At 48.1% G+C, this 16,823-nt stretch overlaps 1 long non-coding RNA gene across 1 annotated transcript; it reads right to left on the bottom strand.

Annotated features, from left to right (window-relative positions):
* Positions 1-5,938: 5,938 nt before the first annotated feature.
* On the bottom strand, positions 5,939-16,781 carry LOC308250190. The gene is made up of 3 exons (XR_013960829.1): positions 16,524-16,781; positions 12,574-12,700; positions 5,939-12,188 (listed from the first exon to the last, which is right to left on the bottom strand). It is a non-coding gene; the product is annotated as an uncharacterized lncRNA (long non-coding RNA).
* Positions 16,782-16,823: the final 42 nt, after the last annotated feature.

Below are 16,823 nucleotides of genomic sequence, written 5' to 3'. Positions count from 1 at the left end.
CCCACCAGTTGTTCTCAAGGTTTATTCTGTAGAGTGTCGAGGGGAGGAGCGGGAAACTCCAGAATCTCCTAAGAACCAATGCTAGAGCTTGTTCCAAAATCACCAATCCCTGGGCCCGACCGAATAAAGCCTGCCTCTTGGGATGGGGGTGGATCTGGGAATCCATATTATGACCACCCCTTCCCAGGGGAGTGTGACACGGGATCATAGGACTTTGAAGAAATCCTGCAGAGGACAGTGATGCCATTCCTGATAAGCCTCCCCTAAAAGCAGCTTCTCACTGCCAGGCCAGTACCCCACATGCCCCCAGGGATGCTCGGCCTTAGGCCCCAGAGCAGGCCTCTCTGTCCCAGGAAGTGGCCCTGGGTCGTGGGTCCCTTCTAGAATCCTCTATGATGGAGCCTCCAGGTGACACTAAAATTGTCCATCACTTCCTTGGGCTGGGACTCCAGGGTCTGTGCTTGGCTTAATGCTCTTCTGTCACTATCTTAATTCTTAATTTTGGAACAAAGGGCCTACGTTTTCATTTTCACTGGGCCCTACAAATTCCATGGCTGATCCTGGGGAACTGCCTCCTCTTCAGGCCCTGACTCTGTGCTGATTCCCTGCCAGGCTCACGGAACCCAGACTCGCCCCTACCCTCTGGTGATTCACTATTTCAGCTACTTAGCAGCACCAGCTCTTGCACCAAACAGCAGCCCTCCCCCGACCCCCAGCCTTCTCCTTCAGATTAACAGGCTGGGTGTTGGGGTGGCAGGGTGCCTGGAGGAGGAGAATCAGGCCCTGCCCTTGGGGTCTGAGTGGCTGGTGAGGGATTGAAAATGGGTGCTGCCTACATGATTACTGCCCCAGGAGTCAGAGAGATGAGCAAGGGAGCCTACTGAAGGCCCACAGGCTGTCAAGTTCCTTGGAGGGCCCACTGGGTAAGGGCTCTGGGAAGCAGGCATTGCACAATAGAGGGAACCCAGTCCTACCAAGAGCCTCTGGGAGCTTCTGCCTAATCACAGGAGCTCCACAAGAGACACTTTGGTCTGGTCTCCTCTTTTTGACGATCTTCCAAGGTAGGTATTGCCCCAATTGCGCACATGGGAAAATTTGAAGCTGCTAGCTGGAATGCAGACATGATGGCTGGAGCACCAACAGCCATTTTAGATCTTGAGGTGGATGTTATATAATAAGGATGGCAAAACAATGTGACAGAAGGAGCCTGGGTCCCTGGTGATCATTACAGCTTTAATGGCCCCATCAGAATTCAATAAGCCACAGTTGGGGGAAAAGGGAGTGCAGGGGGACCCATAGATGCCCTTACACACCCCACTGCAGGTGTTAACTCGTCTGCCTTGCTCAAGACTATTTCCCAATTCTAGCACAGTGTATGCTCAGCAAACATTTAGTGAATGAGTGAGTGAATTAATGAAAGAAGGCTTCTGGGAGAAGGTACTACTCCTGGGGATCATGGGACGGTAGAGGAAAAGAGGAGAGAACATGTGGAGGAATGATGAGGAATGAATGGACAAAGTAAAGAGAAACTAGGGAGGACACCATCACAATTTTTAAAGGTGGACTGATTCTGGAAGGATGGATTAAACATGAAGAAACTGGAAGCAAGGAGGTCAACTAGGTCCTTGTTAAAGTCTACAAGGGAGGCTCTAGGGCAGCCTTGGGCAAACTACGGCCCGCAGGCCGGATCCGGCTGTTCTATCCGGTTCTCTTGCTCTCCCCTCCGCTCCTTTACTTGGAATTTATATTAGTTCACACAAACACTCCATCCATGCTTTTGTTCTGGCCCTCCGGTCCAGTTTAAGAACCCATTGTGGCCCTCGAGTCAAAAAGTTTGCCCACCCCTGCTCTAGGGGCTGAACTGAAGTGTAGGGGAAGGGAGGAAGAGGACCGAGAGGCCTGCTAGAGCCATTGCCCAGCGGAGGCCAAGTGGGTTATAAAATCATGCTTGTGACTTAGGATCAGTTTAGTTTTCTTTTTAATGGACTAAGATAGAAAAGATCAGGAGTGTCAACATAATAAAAATAAGCATGGCTTTATAAAACCTTAATTTCATTATATATATATATATATATATATATCTATTTTGCCTTTTAGCCGTTTCCAACAGGTAAATTTCATATGACTCAACCCTGTTGAGCTCCCCAAGCTTCACCAACCTTTTGATAAAACTTGTAATTATTACATGCTGGAATTGGTTCTCGGCATCTCACCCTTTTTGATTTTTTAAATTAAACAAGAATGTATGTTTTAAAATTTTTAAATTCAATGGAAAGGACAGAGTTCTATCAAGTCCCTTTAAATTGCTGTCAGGCATTAAAGGAATTAGCCTGCAGTCAGTTTCTTTCTGGGCCAACAGTTCTTTGAGTTCCAATTTCAATGTCCAACAGTTCTTTGTGTGTACATGTCAGCAATGATATTTCAGTTCTGGATGGTGGCAATGCAGGTCCAACCCTCTCTGGTTTGGTCCTGGGCAACCTGCTATGATGCACAGCTGCAGACTGCTAGCATGGCAAGGTGTCTTCACCATCTTCATTTTCTGGACTGTTTCTCCTCTGTTCTTGGGGCCACTGCTATTTCTGTGGCTGGAGCAGTCCTGTCAATTCCTCTCTGGGATCCACTGTTGCAGGAATCCACATGGGCTTTTCTGGAATATACAAACATATTCTCGACCAAAGGTTAATAAAGGAATCTTTTCTATAAATTTGACTTGGAATCCTTTTTATTTTTGCCCAAACAATTTTCCTTTGGCTTATTTTGACACCATGTGATTTTTCATGGGTGTCTTGCTATTAGCATTACAAATGAAAAATAATTTTCCAAAGTAAAAGACTTCTTGATGTAATTTATTTACAGGATATTTCTCCACATATCATATTTTTCCACTATCCCCCCGTTTTTTATTTAAATATTAGGAGGCTAAAAAAATAAATAAATAAATAAATAAATAAATAAATAAATAAATATTAGGAGGCTTTTAAAAATTTTACAATGCAGTCTTGATAACTTTTAACTTTAATTTTTTGCACAAAAATATGACTGAATACTTCAGGAACAGTTTTTTTTTTTTTGGTCCAGTACAATTAAGTTTTTATGAATATTCACTTATTTCAATTAGCCAATTTAAATTAATCTGAAATAAGATTTATTTTTTAACTTCACTTGTCCTAGGTTATAGACAGTAAATGACATTAAGTCCCTGCAATTAGTCTTTAAGTAACTTTAACATTAGCTTTGTCAGAGAGGCAAAAACACAAATTATTTACTTCAGTTCAAGAGGCCAAATATATTGACTTTTCAATTACAGTTCTTTAGATGTTTGAAGAAAACCTCTCTTTATTTCCTTCCAAAATAATTTTCAGGCTACAGAAAGTTTCATTTAAAAACCTTTGTCTTTATTACCAAGCAACCTTTTAAACTGCTGTTTAATCCCAGCAAGTATTGCCAGGCCATGTCACATGAAACAATTTCCCTTAAGGTCATGGTGACTACTAGTACGGATCAGATTTAATATTTTAATAACAATCTTAGTTTACACAGTAAATATTAGTGAAAGAGATTTCAAAATTTTAAATTTCTCCTTTTTATTAAGCTAGAATTTTATATTTTAAGAGTATCCCCTAGGCTAATTTACATATACAGAGGGCTCATGGGAGGCCTTCAGTAACTTTCTTAGAAGACTTAATCAAATTGCTTATAAGGATGCTGTTTCAAGATGGCAGCCCCCAGGGGGAGCGTCAAGCCATGTGGCCATCATGGCGGCTGCCTAAACTGTTCTTTGATAGAAAAGATGGTTTCTTTATTCTCACAATACACAAGGGAAGAGCAAATCAAAATTCCTAAAAGATACAGTCAAAATTATATTGCAGACAAACAGAAATCTCACTAGCTATTTCTAGTCTTTATTAGAATTTAATTGTTTATAATTTAAGTAGGTATCTTTTATTAAAAAGCAAAGTAAATTTAGTAAATGTTTACATCTGATTCACAAGGCGCAAAAGTGGCCCCACCTTCAGCCTAATTAAAAATGCAGGCGGCTATGGGTTTTGTCATTTTAAAATTACGCTGTTGGATTTTAAGAAATATTTTGCCCTCCTTAGGAGCCAAAACTTTTATAACATTTAAAATATAGTTTTTAATTTTTATTTGATAAAGCTTTCCATGCGATTTCAAGTATATTAGATTGGTTAAATTTAAAATATTTCCCTGGGTTACAGCCTTGAAATTCAACTTGGAAAAAAACCATCAAATATATATCTATACTAGTGCCCGGTGCACAAAATTAGTGCACATAAAAGGGGTTTAATTAGAGGAAATAATTTAATATTGCTATTTGCCCTTTCTCTATAATAGAAGTGTCAGAGATTAAAGAAAATTAGTAAAATATATGTGAAAACCTTCCTCCTGTCAGAGTCTGGGGCGCACCACAGGACCCAGAGTCAAGTCCCCGCCCACCCACATGCACCTCAAAATCACGTGAGACCCAGACCGGGCCGCCCCTCCACCCACTGGGCTAGATCCAGACCTAGCCAGTCCCACCCTTGTCAAGCCCTGCCGGTCAGGGGACGTAGCCTGAGGTCCCCTGGCCTGGCGCCAGGATGGGGGGCATGGCGTGAGGTCCCCCAGCCCAGACCAGGGCAGGGGGCATGCCTTAAGGTCCCCCGTCAAGCCCCGCCAGGTGGGGACATGGCCTGAGGTCTCCCGTAAAGCGCCGCCAGGCAGGGGGGTGCAGCCTCAGGTCCCCTGGCCCGGCATTGGGAGGGGGGCACAGCCTCAGGTTCCCCGTCAAGCCCCACCGGCAGGGGGGTGCAGCCTCAAGTTCCCCATCGAGCCCCGCTGGGCAGGGGGCATGGCCCGAGTTCCCCCGACCCAGCACTGGGGGTGCAACTTGAGGTCCCCCGTCAAGCACCGCTGGGTGGGGAGCACAGCCTGAGGTCTCCTATCAAGCCCCACCAGGCAGTGGGGTGCAGCCTCAGGTCACCGGGCCTGGTGCTGGGGCAGGGGGTGCACCTGAGGTTCTCCGGCCTGGTGCCGGAGTGGAGGGCGTGGCCTGAAGTCCCCTATCAAGCCCCACCTAGTGGGGGGCACAGCCTGAGGTCCCCAGGCCTGGCACTGGGCCGGGGGGAGCAGCCTGAGGTCCCCTAGCCCAGCACCAGGACAGGAAGCACACCTTGAGGTCCCCCATCAAGCCCCGCTGGACAGGGGGCGTGGCCTCAGGTTCCCTGGCCTGGCACCGGGGCGGGGGTCGTGGCTGAGGTCCACCGGCCTGGCACCAGGGCAGGAGGCGAGGCCTGAGGTCGTCCCCTGTCAAGCCCTGCCAGGTTGGGGGGCGTGGCCTGAGGTCCCCTGGCCTGGTGCCAAGGCGGGAGGCGTGGCCTGAGGTCCCCTGTCAAGCCCCCCGGGTTGGGGGTGCGGTCTGAGGTCCCCTGTCAAGCCCAGCCAGGCAGGGGGGCACAGTCTCAGGTCCCCTGGCCCGGTGCAGGGGTGGGGGGCATGGCCTGAGGTCTCCCATCAAGCCCCGCCGGGCGGGGGGTGCGTTCTGAGGTTCCCCGGCCTGGTGCTGGGGTGGGGGGGCGCAGCCTGAGTTCCCCTGACCCCGCACTGGGGGTGCACCTTGAGGTCCTCTGTCAAGCCCCCCTGGGTCGGGGGGCACGGCCTGAGGTCCCCTGTCAAGCCCAGCCAGGAAGGGGGGCGCATCCTCAGGTCCCCTGGCCCGATGCTGGGGTGGGCGGCCTGGCCTGAGGTCCCCTGTCAAGCCCCACTTGGTGGGGGGCACAGCCTGAGGTCCCCTAGCCCAGTACCAGGACAGGAAGCTCACCTTGAGGTCCCCCGTCAAGCCCCATGGGGCGGGGGGCATGGCTTCAGGTCCTCTGGCCTGGCGCCGGGGTGGGGGGGCGTGACCTGAGGTCCCCTGTCAAGCCCTGCTGGGTGGGGGATGCAGCCTGAGGTACCCTGTCAAGCCCTATGGGGGCTGGGGAGGGCGTAGCCTCAGGTCCCTGCTGATTGCTCGTTAAGGCTCCTTATGGGAACTTGGCTTCAGCTGTGGGGCAGCCATCTTTGTGATGGAATGATGGTCAATTAGCATATTCCCTCTTTATTAGATAGGATATGATTTAAAGATTATAATACTTTTTATAATTATCTTAAGATATCAAATTTAAACTTTTAGAGCTGGCCAGTCAAATATTAGCAGTTCCTAGATTAATAACACTTTCATATTCTTAAGAATAAATTTCTAAAACACAAGACATAATCAATAGCTTCAGTTCTGTCCTCTAGGTTTTTTATGAGGCAAATTTAGATTAATATTTTAGCATTTTTTCATTTCAAAATATCTAAACACTTAATTTTATTATTTATATAATTAAGCAAACTTCCAAAATTTTTTTTAGGAAGTTTGTAGCCATTGAAATGCAAATTACCACATTCCTTAAAGATGGCTGCTGGCAGGAAACTAATTTCAAAGGAGCCACTATTTTTTTCTTTAAGAGTTTGCTGCCTCGGGAAAACTACTGGCAGGAAGCTGGCCTACCTGTTCTGCTGGGGGAAAGGTGACCACCCCTTTCTCCATTAACAAAGGGTGTAGCTTTAAAACTTTTTCATGGCGAGAAAGGAAACTTTAAATTAGCATACTGGGAGAGTGGGCTTCCATATTGGATCTCCACATGTCTCCCTTCCCCCACATCCTGCTTGCTTCGGGGGAAATTTTAGTAACAGATCTGGTCTTTTCATGCTCAATAGATAAAGACAGATCCTAAGTTTTTTCCTTTTTCGCTTTCCGAAGTAATTACTAGCACCCAAGGTTATCTTGGCCAAAATTTGCATTTCCCAGCAAGTACTTCTATAATTTTTAAACAAAACATTGTGTAATCTCCTGGGGAGAGAGCTGACAGCCTTAATCTCTCTAGCAGCCCAGTCTCTCCTCTCCAGGGGCAGAGGATTTGGTGGCTTTTTAGAAATTACAGATTTTCCATCCTCAAAACAAATTAGGTTTTTCATGATTTGAACAGGAAACCATATTAAAGATGACCACGGTACTCTTTTTTCAGCCTGATTTTAAAAAGTACCTTTTGATTTTCCAATTTCTTTATAATTTTGCCTATTTGCCAAATTCTTCCCCATAATAATCTGACTTAAACACAAAGTATTACTCACACACTTGCAGATCGGCAGGGTTCCGAAGCTGACATGAGCTCTGTGCACAGTGAACTTTCCATCCGCTCAGGCGAATACTTCTTTCTCCAGAAACTTGCCATTGATGTTGGTACTCCAGGATTAGGCCCCAGGTTGGGCACCAATTGCTGGGGTTCTTTTTCCCAGCCTTACAAAGGGTTCAGCATTCTGGAGAAAGGGGCTACACTCAAGGGGCCAAAGAGCCGCATGTGGCTCGCGAGCCGCAGTTTGCCGACCACGGCCCTGAGCTGTCTGGCAGTTAACAATCCTATTCAGGTTTGGGAGGAGTGCCTTTTAGCCGTTTCCAACAGGTAAATTACATGTGACTCAACCCTGTTGAGCTCCCCAAGCTTCACCAACCTTTTTTTTTTTTTTTAAATATATTTTTTATTGATTTTCACAGAGAGGAAGGGAGAGGGATAGAGAGCCAGAAACATCGATGAGAGAGAAACATCGATCAGCTGCCTCCTGCACACCTCCCACTGGGGATGTGCCCGCAACCAAGGTACATGCCCTTGACCGGAATCGAACCTGGGACCCTTCAGTCCGCAGGCCGACACTCTATCCACTGAGCCAAACCGGTTTCGGCTTCACCAACCTTTTGGTAAAACTTTTGTAATTATTACATGCTGGAATTGGTTCTCGGCATTCGTGCACAGGTGGGGTCCCTCAGCCTGGCCGGTGATCAGAGCTGATCAGGGCAATTAGTGCTGGCCAGCCTGGGGTAGAGGGCGGGGGGCGTGGGGGGGGCGTGGAGGGGGAGGGCAACCGGGAAGGATGCTGCAGGAGGTTGGCAGACGCAGGGGCTGTGGGACCGCACTGACCACCAGGGGGCAGCTCCTGTGTTGAGCGTCTGCCCCCTGGTAGTCAGTGTGCATCATCGCATCAATTAATAGATAAGATAGGTAGATAGATATCCTATATCAGTGGTCGGCAAACTGCGGCTTGCAAGCCACATGCGGCTCTTTGGCCCCTTGAATGTGGCTCTTCCACAAAATACCACGGCCTGGGCGAGTCTATTTTGAAGAAGTGGCATTAGAAGAAGTTTAAGTTTAAAAAATTTGGCTCTCAAAAGAAATTTCAATTGCTGTACTGTTGATATTTGGCTCTGTTGACTAATGAGTCTGCTGACCACTGTCCTATATAATAAGAGTGTAATATGCAAATAGACCGAACGGTGGAAGACTGGTCCCTATGATGCGCACTGACCACCAGGGGGAGCACCACTCAGCCAGAAGCCAGGCTCATGGCTAGCAAGCCCAGCGGTGGTGGCAAGAGCCTCTCCTGACTGCTGCAGGTGGGTGGTAAGGAGCGAGGGATCCCGGACTGTGAGAGGGATGTCCACCTACCGGCGTAGGCCCGATCCCCAGGGAGAACGGGCCCAAGCTGGCAGGCAGACAGACATCCCCCAAGGGGTCCCGGACTGCAAGAGGGCACAGGCAGGGCTGAGGGACACCACCTCCACCCCAGTGCACGAATCTCGTGCACCGGGCCTCTAGTACTGTATGTATGTATGTATGGTATTGGACTGTAATGTATTGAATATTCATATGTATCCAAAGGCACAATGCCAGAGAGTAGTTCTCACCCTATTTTGAGGTCATGGGATCCTCTAGATCCTCTAGACCCTTCTAGAATCCTCTATGATGGACAATTGCGGGGTTTTGCTATCCAGCATCTGTTCCACCTTCTTTGGGGATGACCTTTCTCCCATAGTTTTAAACACCATTTCTATGTGGGTTCTCTCACATCCTGGGAACAGGCTTGTCGTGTGTGGAGAGCAGCAAGGAGGCCACTGTGGCCGGCACAGGGTGACTGATGGGGCAGGAAGGGCAAATGGGGGGAGATAAGGAAGGCTGCCTAGATCGTGGCAGGGACTTGGGGTTTCATTCCAGAGTGGTGGCCCATAAGTGAGAGTGCCATAACTACAAAATGGATTGAGAAGTCCCCTCCCTTAGCCCCCATATGTACAACTGCCCACTGGATGCCCCCACTGGCATCGAGATACCTCAAATGGCATCTCACCAACAGCTGGGCACCTAGAGGCACTCAATCAACATCTGATAGAGGCTTGAACTGGATAGAGGTGGGACCCTAGTCAGGGCAGAGATTGATAAATGCTTTGTGGTGCTGGGCCCATGCGACACTTTCTGCTTGGATTCTGACCAGGGAGTTGGATGACTAAGACTGAAAGCAACTGAATTTGGGGCATCCTCAAGAGGTGCCCCTCCAATACTGCTAAACAATTCCCAACCCAAGACCTGCTGTAACTGCCCAGTGTTTTCTCCTCTTTGATCTTATCAGCATCCTAGTAACTTTCAAGCAAATTCCCCCTTTATTTACATTTGGCCAGAGGTTGGTTTATGGGTTTGCAACCAGTCTCCAAAGCAAGACACCTTAGTACCCATGAGTTTTTTGGTGTGTTTTTTAAATCCTCATTCTAGGATGTTTGTTGTTGTTTTTATTGATTTTAGAGAGAAAGGAAGGTGGAGAGAGAAAAAACATGGATGGGTTACCTCCCACCAGTGACCAAACCGACAACCTAGGTATGTGCCCTGACTGGGAATCGAACCTACAACCAACTGAGTCACCCAGCCAGTGCCCCTATGAGTTTTGCAGGCAGGTTCAGTAGGGATTCTCAGACCTCTGAAGCCCTCCCAGGATCTGGAGCCCCGGTTTCTGAGGTGGCACATGCGGACTAATGACAGCATGATCCTCAGAGCAGCCAGGCGCAGGGCAACCGAAACATGCTCTACCTCTGCTGGTGCAGCCAGCGCCTACTGACCTGGTTCCCAAGCGATGCCAGATCCCAACAGGTGCAGAGCCTCTGAGTCCCCACAAGTTTACTTAGAAAGGCCGGGTAGCTCAGATGGTTCAACTGTTGTCCCAATGCAATGCATCAAGGGTACTAAGGTGTCATTCCCAGTCAGGGCACATACAGAATCAACCCATGAATGCATAAATAAGTGGAACAACAAATCAATGTTCCTCTTTCTTGCTCTTGCTCTCTCCCTCTCTCTAAAATCAATTTTTAAAATATTTTTTTAAAAAAGAAGGGAAAGCCCAGCCAGCATGGCTCAGTGGTTGAGCACTGACCTATGAACCAAGAGGTCACGGTTTGATTCCCGGTTAGGGCACATGCCTGGGTTGCAGGTTCCATACCCAGTAGGGGGCGTGCAGGAGGCAGCGATCAATGATTCTTTCTCATTATTGATGTTTCAATCTCTCCCTCTCCCTTCCTCTTTGAAATCAATAAAAATATTTTTTAAAAATAAAATAAAAAAAGAAGGAATGAATTGCTTTTTTTCCTGGAGCCATTTTTAATTAATCCCAATCTTCTGCCACCCCACAGTGGTCACTGTGAGACACAGCCTTTTCCTTTTGGTCCACAGACACTGCGAGCTCAGATTTTGCCTAGAATGGGGGCTTTGTTACTAAATTGCAATACTGCCTGGAAAGACCACAAGCTCTTTCCTCCCTCTGCCTCTCCTTTTCCTCAAATATCCCTGCTAGATATTAAATAATTACAAGGGGAAAAGTATTAACCTAGCAGATACCATCTCCAGGGGTCCTCAAACTTTTTAAACGGGGCCAGTTCACTGTCCCTCAGACCGTTGGAGGGCCGGACTATAGTTTAAAAAAAAAAACTATGAACAAATTCCTATGCACACTGCGGGCCCGGGACGAGTCGGCTGCTAAGCAGGACAGGCAGCAGCACCCGGCGGGCCGGATAAATGTCCTCGGTGGGCCGCATGTGGCCCACGGGCCGTAGTTTGAGGACACCTGACTAGACCAAATGATCTAAGTTATCAGTGAAGACACAAATCTACATCAAGTGCCTCCTAATAGGATGCCCTGAGAACATAACATCACTCCCACATTATTCCTGCCCAAAATGCATCACCAAAATTTAATCAAGAGGAAACATTAAAAACAAAAACAAATTAAGGCCATTCTACAAAAAATAGGGCAGTACTTGTACCAGTGTCATGGTTAAGGAAAAATAAGGCTGAGGAATTGATCCCTACTGAAGGACTATGGAGAAACAATATCTACATGGATGTCGTTTATGGAGGGATATTGGACTGGATCCTGGAACAGAAAATAAATGTTAGTGATGAAAGGATGAGATATGACTAAGGTTTGTACATTAGTGAACGGTATTGCATCAATGTTAACTTCCTGGTTTTGATCATTTCACTTACCTAAGATGTGAATGTTGGGGGATCTGGGTGAAAGCTATGTGTAATGTCTTGATACTATTTCTGAATTTTGTTAAGTCTGAATTTATTTTAATTTGAAAGTGAAAACTTTTAAATAATATTTTTATTGATTTTTAGAGAAAGAAGGGAGAGGGAAAGAGAAAGAGAAAGATCGATGGAAGAGTGGAATATCTATCAGCTGCCTCCTGCACGCTCCCTACCAGGCTCTCAAACTCTCATCCCGGGCATGTGCCCTAACTGGGAATCGAACAGGCAACCTTTTGGTGCACAGGACAATGTCCAACCAACTGAGCTACATCACCAGGGCAAAAGTTAAACAATATTTTAATTACAAATAAAATAGAGTAAGGTAAGTATTTCCATACCATATTTAACTGATGCACCCAGCTTAGGTCAGGGGTTGCCCTCTGTGTCAGTGTCAGCCACATTGGACATCCTACTGTGAGAAACTCATAGGACTGAGGGAAGACAGGGAACGGTGCTGAACAGGAGAGGCAGCTGGATGCCTACCCTCTGTCCCCACCTGACTCTGAGCTCCCTGATGGAGGAAACTGTATCTGATTCATCTCTGGGTCCTTGACCTCACTGTGGGGCTGGGCACAGGCAGATACTTTTTCACATGGCTGGCTCCCTGCCCACGATGGGAAAACAAGAACTGAATTACAGTTGTGAAGGCTTTTACCTGGAGCCCAACTATAAAAGCCATTTTCCATCTTGACTGTGGATAAGGAAGTTCACAGTTCTCAGAGCTCAGCCGGGCACAGGGGTACCTTGGACTTGTCTCCTAGTAAGCTAAGGAGGAAGCAGGCAGCAAAAAGGCTGGTTAGTTTAAGGTAAACAATTTGTATCCCTCCACTTCCCACTTCCAAGCCTTGTATTAGGAAAAACTCCAAATTCCTCACTCTCGCCCCTCCCTAACCGCATTTCCTCACTCTGTTCTGGCCCACACTGAGCTCCTCACTGCTTGTCCAGTTCACCAACCTGGTTCCTGCCTCAGACCTTTGCACTTACTGTTCTGTTTAGAATGCTTCTCCTACAGATCTTCTACTAAAATGTCACCCCTCAGAGGTGACTTCACTGACCAACCAATCTAAAGTATCCCTTCTGTCACTCTGTCACAGTATGCTGTTTTATTTTCTTTGTAGCACTAGTCACTATCTCAAATTATTTTGCTTACCTGTCTATTGTCAGTCTCCCCACAGAAGAATGCAAAGTTCCAGGAAGGCAAGGTCTGTCTTGCTCATCTTGGACCCCAACATGTAAAGCAGTGTCTGATGCATAGTAGGTCTGGTGGATATATATTGCTGCATAACAAATAACCCCCAAATTTAGTGGCTTATAACAGCAACCATCATTTAATTTATCTTTCATGGTTTCTGTAGGTGAGAAACAGCAAGGCATAGGTGGGGCAGTTCTCTCTCAGGGGTTTGTGGTCTCTGTTTCAGCTTCCTTACAGGGCAGTTGGACTGCTTACATGATGGCTGAAGACTTTTAAGAGCAAGTGTTCCAGCAAAGCAGGCGAAAGTTACCTGCCCTTACTCTGTCATGACCTAGCCTTATAAGTTCCCTGGTGTCATTTCTACTATACTCTGTTGATGGACCAGTAATAAGCTCATCTCCATGAAAGGGAAGGGGACAGAGACTTCACCTCTTGATGGGAAGAAGGTAAAATAATTTGGGGCCATATTTTAAAACCACCAGAGAAGTGATGAACAAATATTTGTTTAATAAATAAATATTGACTAAGTTAATTTCTTAGAGGAGACAAAATAAAGATATCAAAAGAAAGCCTGCAGGGCATGATGTTGGCAGCCACAGACACTGTGATGAAAATTGTATAACCAGTGGAAATTCAGTTGGCCTACCATGTGCTTTGAAAAACCACAACTGGATTATATTTACCAAGTGATGACATGTTTCTGGGAGTTTCCCAAAGTGTGGGATGAGTGTAGTGTATGAAATGACTTTAGGAGACATGTAGACATGGCATTAAATGACACCAAATCACATGGATTATAGCTACCCCATTTTCAATGATCTGTCATGCCTTCTCATCATGTCAAGGAGAAAGTTCAGGTAAGTGATAATATGCCTTTAATCCCCCTCTAATGCTTTGCTAATCTCCTAACATCAAAAAAAAAGCAGGCTCAGCACCTTGGCAGGCAACAGTAGCCACCCAAAATTTTAAAACCTCATTTTGTTTTCCTGTTTATTTTTTTAAACATTTTAAAAATATGTTTTTATTGATTTTTTTTTTTTAAGAGAGAGAGGAAGGGTTAGGGGAAAACATCCATCTGCCACCTCCTGCAAGCCCCCTACTGGGGATCAAGCCCACAACCAGGACATTTACCCTGACTGGGAATCCAACCTGTGACCTTTCCATGCATGGGACAGCACTCAACCAAGCCACACCAGCCAGGGCCCTGTTTATTTTTATAGTCACCTCCTATTCATGGCTGGCAGTTTTCTATTTTAAATGGTGATATACAGTATCTATTTAACATAACTTAAACCAATAAAAAGGCAGGGAAAGAATTCATTAAAGGTCCAAGGGTTCAGAGATATGGCAAAGACCAAGAAGGGATTATATGTAATGACATATAATGAATACTAGAGGCCTGGTGCACAAAAGTCGTGCATAGGTAGGGTCCTTAGGCCTGGCTGGTGGTCAGGGCCTATCCGGGCCTTCCTGCTGCTAGCCGGGGCCTTCCTTCGTTCCACGCCGCCCCCTGGTGGTCAGCACACGTCATAGCGAGCAATTGAACTCCCAGTCTCCCAATCGAACTCCCACTCCTGATTGAACAACCACCAGAGGAGACAATTTGCATATTAGGCTTTTATTATATAGGATATGGCTATTTTCAAAAAAAAAAACTATTTATGGACACTCCAATTTAAATTTCATACAATTTTCACATGTTCTAAGATATTACTCTTCTGGCTTTTTCCAACAATTAAAAATGTAACACTATTCTTAGCTCACAAGCTAGAGGACCTCCTCCTTTAGATCCCCCTGGAGAAGGAGTGAAACTGGGATTCAAACCTAGATAAGCCATAGCACACAAAGTCCCAAGTAGAGAGATCAACAAATGCAAAGATCCTGAGGCTGGAAGGAGTCTAGTGTGCTCCAAGGATGGAAAGACCCCTGTGGCTGAACTGCAGTAAGTAAGGGGGAGCCTGGGAGCAAAGCACAGGGGCCTGTGTAAGTCTGAATAAGAGGTTTAGAGTCAATTCCAAGTTCAGCAAAAGCCCTTTGGAAGCATTAAGGAAAGATGTGCCCTTGATCCAATTTATATTTTTAAAACATTCCTGCGCATGCTGCTGTGTGCAGAACAGAGCCTGGAGCTCCAGAAGAATGAAAGGAAGGAAAGCAAAGAGAGAGGATGCTGTCCAGTCTTCCTGGAGAAAGAGGAGGATGGTCTGGCCTGGGGTGCTGACAGCCAAGTTGATCAGAGCAGGTGGGTCTGGGCTAGACTTTGGTAAGGCAGAACCCACAGGGTGTTCTGAGAGATTCATAGCAGGTGAATCTAGAATGAGTCCCATTCTAGATTCTTACATCAGCCTATGGGGTTGATCAGCCCATCCTATCTAATAAAGAGGGAATATGCTAATTGACCATCACTCCATCACAAAGATGGCTGCACCCACAGCTGAAGCCAAGTTCCCATAAGGAGCTTTAATGAGCAATCAGCAGAGACCTGAGGCTACGCCCTCCCCCACCCCCGTGGGGCTTGACAGGGGACCTCAGGCCGTGTCCCCCACCCATCAGGGCTCGACAGGGGACCTCAAGGTGCACTTCCCATCCTGGTGCTAGACTAGGGAACCTCAGGATGCTCCCCCCAACCCAACGCCAGGCCGGGGGACCTCAGGCCACACACACACCCGCCCGGGTAGGGCTTGACAGGGGACCTCAGGCTGCTCCCCCAGCCCCAGTGCCAGGCCAGGGGACCTCAGGCCGCGCCCCCTACCCTGGCACCAGGCCGGGGGACCTTAGGCCGCACCCCCTGCCCCAGCACCGGGCCAGGGGACCTGAGGCTGTTGTCCCCCTGCCTGGCTGGGCTTGACAGGGGTCCTCAGGCCGTGCCCCCAACCCAGCAGGGCTTGGCGGGGGACCTCAAGGTGCACCCCCCAGTGCTGGGTTGGGGGAACTCAGGCTGCGCTCCTGCCCAGCAGGGCTTGACGGGGGACCTGAGGCTGCACCTCCCTCCTGGTGCTGGGCCGGGGGACCTGAGGCTGCACCCACCCTGCCTGGCGGGGCTTGATGGGGGACCTCAGGCCATGCCCTTCACCCAGTGGGGCTTGACAGGGGATCTCAGGCTGTGTCCCCCACCTGGCAGGGCTTGACGGAGGACCTCAAGGCATGCTCCCCCCGCCCCAGTCTGGGCTGGGGGACTTCAGGCCACGCCTCCCATCCTGGCGCTGGACCAGGGGACCTGAGGCTACGCCCACTGCCCGGCAGGGCTTGACAAGGGTGGGCCTGGCCTGGTCTAGATCTAGCCCAATGGGGGGAGGGTGGCCAGGTCTGGGTCTCACGCGATTTTGAGGTGCATGTGGGTGGGCGGGGACTTGTCTCTGGGTCCCGTGGTGAGCCCTAGACTCTGACAGGAGGAAGGTTTTCATATACATTTTACTAATTTTCTTTCATCTCTGACACTTCTATTATAGAGAAAGAGCAAATAGCAATATTAAATTATTTTCTCTAATTAATCCCCTTTTAATGTGCACAAATTTCATGCACCGGGTCACTAGTTTACAGATGAAACTCCAGGCCCCAGTCTATGCCAGGGCGCTGTTCCATTCATGACATCGGGGTATGGCCATCCTGGAGCTCCCATTCTATTGGCCCAGAGAGATCAAGTCCCTTGCGCTGGGTCCCCCAGCCAACACCTGTGTCCCCCACGGACACCCCCACCTTTGGCCAGTTATGTTTAACCTCTGATTTCTGCTTGCTCACCCCAACCACTCCCCACCTCCCCAAGAAAGCATTTGCCCAATGTACTTGCCCCTTAGAAGGGGAAACTAAAGCCTGAAGTGACAGGGAGCCAAAAACCCCTAGCAGGCCACCCCCTCTGGCCTCTGCGTGTGGAAAGCGCCCCTGCCCCTGTCCGCAGACCCCCCAGGATTTACCTAGAAGAAGGTTTCCATCGCGGCGCTCTGGATGGCTCACTCTCCCACCACTGGGATCCCCTGGAAAACAAGCAGTAAACTGGGGCGTCAAGACCCGGCGCCAGCCGTGCCCCTTCACTAAATGTGTATTCCCCCTTGTCCGGAACGCTCGCGTGGGGCACTGAGCATGCGTCCTGCCCTGTCCACGCCCCCTCGATCGGCGGGAAAAGGAGGCGGGGGCGGTTAGTGCGCAGGCGAGTGCTGGGAACAGGGCCTGGCAGTGACAGCAATACAGAGCTCGACTCGGCGCGCAGGCGCGAA

The sequence above is a fragment of the Plecotus auritus genome (genome assembly GCF_963455305.1).
Source record: "Plecotus auritus genome assembly, chromosome: 6".
Classification (NCBI taxonomy): Eukaryota; Metazoa; Chordata; class Mammalia; order Chiroptera; family Vespertilionidae; genus Plecotus; species Plecotus auritus.
The sequence above is the reverse complement of the archived record's forward strand: the minus strand, read 5'-3'. Positions and strand labels throughout refer to the sequence as shown.